The sequence below is a fragment of the Hipposideros armiger genome, unplaced genomic scaffold (genome assembly GCF_001890085.2).
Source record: "Hipposideros armiger isolate ML-2016 unplaced genomic scaffold, ASM189008v1 scaffold_998, whole genome shotgun sequence".
Lineage (NCBI taxonomy): Eukaryota > Metazoa > Chordata > Mammalia > Chiroptera > Hipposideridae > Hipposideros > Hipposideros armiger.
Window position 1 is genome coordinate 151,190 of NW_017732348.1, and position 5,240 is coordinate 156,429.

The 5,240-nt window shown below is 38.8% G+C and overlaps 1 pseudogene; it reads left to right on the plus strand.

The window, feature by feature from the left end:
* Positions 1-891: 891 nt before the first annotated feature.
* Positions 892-1,357, plus strand: LOC109375884 (60S ribosomal protein L23a pseudogene; annotated as a pseudogene).
* Positions 1,358-5,240: the final 3,883 nt, after the last annotated feature.

The window sequence follows — 5,240 nt, forward strand, 5'->3', positions numbered from 1 at the left end:
ATTTGAGAGAATTCTCAGTTAATTTGAAGCACTGAAATCATATTGTAATTCAGAATGAAGGGTCTCAAAAATTCTTATTGACTTTTAAAGTAATTTAATAAGTGAGGCCTATTTATTTCTTGCTCATATCTTATTAGCAACAAAATTATGCAAATTGAAAGAAGTGCAAATAGTGTTACTTAAGTACTCCATCACTTTAGGGAGGTTGTTGAATGTGTTAAAGAGAGAAATGACAAAATTTTATCCCTGTGTGTTATAGCTGTTCTTAAAAGCGATAATATTTATGAATAAGAAATTCTGAGTTAAAGTGGATAATTATGACAATTACCATGACTATTATTTGAAATGGATTTCATCCCTTGAAGAATCTAATTCTTTTACATGGATGTTACTAATTACTCTTCCAGCATGGGGACCAGTGGTATCATTATATATAGCATTGAAGAAGATGAAGGGATTAAAAAAATGCGACTAATGCTGGCTTGTTTGTTTTTATCAATGGGTAACATTTAAAAAATGTGTTGCTGAAGAGGTTCAATGTAGTTTAATAAAATGAAAAAGCAAGTTATGGCATGAAAGATGGCATTATGTGTTTCAACAAATCAAACTTGCAAAGCGTTTCTCAGCATCGTTAACTTTATGCCAGTGCATGTTCAGTATACCAGCTCATAATGTTAATGTTGAGTGTGTTTTTCATTCATAAATGTTCAGTGGGCAAAAGAATGGTGTAAATTGGATGTGGCCACTCTACAATATGATTGGAATATAGGGTGTACCTGAAAGGACTTTTGTAAACAAATTCTGCCAAACAAGAAAGTCTTGAGGAGAGCCTCAATAGGGACTATAACAGAATATATAATTGAAGACATGTAATTTGGCTTCTCCATGTAGATGGAGCCGAAAGCGAAGAAGGGAGCCCCTCACCTCCCAAAGACGAAGCCAAAGTCAAGGTTTTGAAGCCAAAGAAAGCAGCACTGAAAGGAGTCCACAGCCACAAAAATAAGATCCGCGCATCACCCACCTTCTGAAGGCCCAAGACACTGCAGCTCCGAAGGCAGCCTAGCTATCCTGGGAAGAGCGCCCCCAGGAGAAACAAGCTTGACCACTGTGCCATCATCAAATTCCCCCTGGCTGACAACTCGGCCATGGAGAAGATAGAAGACAACAATACACTTGTGTTCACTGTGGATGTCAAAGCCAACAGTACCAGATCAGACAGGCTGTGAAGAAGCTCTATGACATTCACCTGGCCAAGGTCAACACTCTGATCAGGCCTGACAGAGAGAAGAAGGCATATGTTCCACTGGTTCCTGACTATGATGCTTTCAATATTGCCAACAAAATTGGGATCATCTAAGCAGAGTCCAGCTGGCTAATTCTAAATACAAAATTTTTTCACTGTAAAAAAACCCCCAAAGACATGTAATTTGGATATTTATATCATAGTGAAGAGAGATGGTTTTGAATACATTACAGTAGACTTACACTATTTTGTGTAGGAAAAGCTAAGAAAGCTTTTTCAATAAAAATAAAGTGTGTGAGATTTGGAGGTTGAGGAAATCCCTTTTTTGGCTCCCCATATAATAGAGTATAGCATGAGTAGGGGGTCACATGTCCTCTTGGAATGCCTGTTGGGGAATATTGGAGTGTCACGGGATATTGTGAAACATTTTGCAATTGCAAAAAAGAAAAAAAAATATTCACTGTTGGGAATAGGAAATCCATTCTATGTTATCTCTTCTTTTCATAGCTTTGAGCTATTTTACATCCTTGTAAATTATATAAAACTGATAATAATACAAATGATTCTTGTCCTTAGATATGTAAATCAGTTGTGTTCAGTAGAATGCAATGGGCTATTGCCCTATGGATAGACTCATTTTTTGCCTTTATAAGTTTATTTCAGCCTTTCTTGTTTTCCTATATGTGTTATAGTTTGGTGTCTCCTTTGAACCAGTTGAAATATTTATGGTTAGCTCATTAATTAAACTTTTGACAATGTTCATTTTATATTGCCATGAGAGTCACAATTATGACCTTTTTCACAAATAACCTTTCACCACCTTTGAAGGTCATTCACTGAGATGTGCCGTGGACTCATCTAACAGAGCCAGGTTAACTGTGGTGCCAGAAAAGTGTAGCCCATGGGCAGCGTAAGCCCAGGCACATCTTTTCTTGGCTTTCAGAAGTGAACACGAGCAGCAATCAAACTTTAATTTTGCTCAAACTCTGTTTGTCTAGATTTTGGATTTTGTTTTAATTATCAGTTAGTTTATAGGTGGAAAGTTATTCCCAATTGGTGGCAGCTGTGGTTAGAAACTTGGCTTCATAGTCTTAACATTTGGTGATCTCTATAAATGGATTAATGGATTACAAAGATCTGTTTTTGGTTGGGTGAAAGATGACAGAGAATCTGGATTGTTAATCATTTGTCATTATGTCTGTTTTGAGCTCAGTTCAATTAAGAATTTTATGATCACAGAGCAGAATACAGCTCATTGAGATACAGTGAAAAAAAAGTACTATCTCTTCTTGTTTTATACTTGTTTGATAGTTGGAAACAAGTATTACCGTTCAATAGGGGAACTACCCCTGTTCTTCAGCTTCTGTCCATGTGTAAGTGAACTTGTCTTCCATCCATGGTCCTAAACTCAGGGTGGGAATGTGAGTTAGACACAATCAACAACATCCCATCAACAACAACAACAACACCAAAAAGCATCCTATCCCAAGTGATTGGTTCAGGGATGGCCATGTGACCCAACTACAGCCAATAAAAAGTGAGATGCTTGTAAGGACTTTTGTGAGGGAGACACTACATTTTCAGCTATACTTGAACCTGGAAGGGTCTTGCTTTGAACTTGCTGGCAAGCTTGTTTTCACCACATGATGCCTGAGACTGAAGAAGCACCAAAGAATAGAGCCAAGAAATTGAGAGAAATGAACCCAGAGATCCTTTCCAGAGAATGTGCTCCTATGAGAATTAGTGAGGTCACTGATTGGACAGAGATAATTATTTGAGTAAAATTTTCTTCTCAAGGAAGATTGGAAGAGTCTTTTCTGTCTGACAATGAAATACACATCCCCAAAGATGGTGGTAATGCAAGGAGATTCCTGGGACCGGGGAACATGGAAGCAGGATGCTCTGGCCATAGTTATTGAACTTGGGATTACAGATGTTTCTTGGGGATGTCAGTCTCTCTGTCATCTTTCTGTTGAGAAAATTCACATCTTTAGAGGCTGCAGAAATCTAAGGACCATGCCTGCACTTGGACTTGCTGACCTACAGCCCAAGCATGAGGTCAAGAGGTAAACTCCACTTTCTTCTCTACCCTTGGCCCAATGTGCTTCTGGTTTTCTCAACCTTCAGCACCTTTACTGCACTTAAAGGCATCTCTGCTTTCCCCTGAGCCTGGGCCCTGCACAGAGGCTGATGGAGGTTATGTGTGGAAGGGAATTTCTGAACCTTTGCCTTTCCTCTGGGGTAAAAAGCCAATGAAACCAACTCTGGACCCTAGTTCTAATTAATCTTTAGATAAACTCAAACCCCCTCAGCGGGAACTGGTGCCTTTAGATCCAGATTTTTGAGAATTTACCCTTCTAGGACTTAAAAATATTTAAAAAAAAATTCTATTCTTAGTTTTCCATACAATATTAATCAATTTGTGAAAATAACTTGCCAAGGAACTCCACCTTAATCACATAACTGCTGCTCAGATATTTCTGGTGTTTCTAGCCACCTTAGCTCCCTACACTGGCCAGGAACCTCACTGACCAATGTCCTCATGTCAATTATTGAATTCTTAAGTCTTCTGTAACTCAAATTTCATCCATTTAGCTTCCTGGGAAGGCCCTTGTATATGGGCACATCATTTTGAGTAAAAAACAATGGCTTCTGGATAAATTATTTCTAAGAAAACTGCTTCCCAGGCAACAGCAGGTTTTTTTTTCTGTGGTCTTGCCTAAAATTTTGCTTTCGAAATTGTTATTTTTTTCCTCAGCCTTAGAACTGTGCCAAAATGCTTATATTTAATAAGCCAATATGTCCACTTTAATTCAAACACTCCTATTTCAGAAGAAAAATTGTAGATGATAATTCATCAGCCTTTAAATCCTTCCCTACCATGCATGTGTTATAGCAGCCCAAGTGACTCCATGTCATGGCATGAAGGCCACAGATTAAGGATTTCCATTAGCAGAAAATACTTTTCATGGATCTCTCTATTCACTTGCATGGCTTTCTCTCCACACTGAGAACCCTAGTTAGTCGACTTATCTGTCCCACTCATTTTCAAGGTCTCGAGGTAATGCAGTCACCCATTATCCTTTAAAGACTTAAGAGGAATTAAGGCAGAAAATTGGTCTGAATTTGTTTAGTAACCATCGTGTAAGCATGGTTTTGAATAGCACTTTATTTCTACTGCTTTCCTATAGAGTTTTCATAGGGTGGGTGAGACCTAGTTGACTTCTTCGTCTTAGCACAGAGATTCCTCAGTGACTACACACCTGTGTATGTATGTAAGCTGGGAGCCTAACATAAATGCAAAATATTCATGCCACATTCTCACTCATTCTCACACAGCAGTGTTCCGAGGGACCTGAGGGATTTTTATATTCTAGAAAATACTACGATTTCTCAAGTTCCCTTCTCCCCTTGAGAGATGTGCCCTGCAGTTCTCAATATTTCAACCAGAGACATACTTGTCAAAAGAGAGTTGCTCAGATATCATCTCTACTGTTCCTCGGAAGAAAATAGTGGATAAGCCCATGTGAATAATGAGACATGCTTCTCCCTCGAGTCATCAGCAGAATACACTGTTCTTTTTTTCCAGCTCCATCAGTTCTATAGAACAGAACATGTGATGTAAAGTTTCTTCAGCTGTGCACTATCATATTCAAGCCTGAGGCTATAGCAATTTTGACTGCTACAATCCAGCTCCTTTTCTGTCTGCTCTCACTAATAACTCTATTATAATATTTATAATACTGTCTATTAAACTGAGAGTTCCTGTTCTCCACAGACACTATGTAATTATCTTCCTTTTTTAGTTCAAGCTCATGGCTCAGCTCTTGCCTGAGAGTGGGCAGACCTGTTGACAAGGAAGATTGCTACTGAAGTGGTTTCACAACATTATGCCCACTGTCACTCAAAAAGTGTGTCCCATCTGCCTTAGCTTGGCTGAAAGCCACCAATGGCATAGCTGCAGTCCTACTCACTACATAAGCCAGGCAGGGCTTGG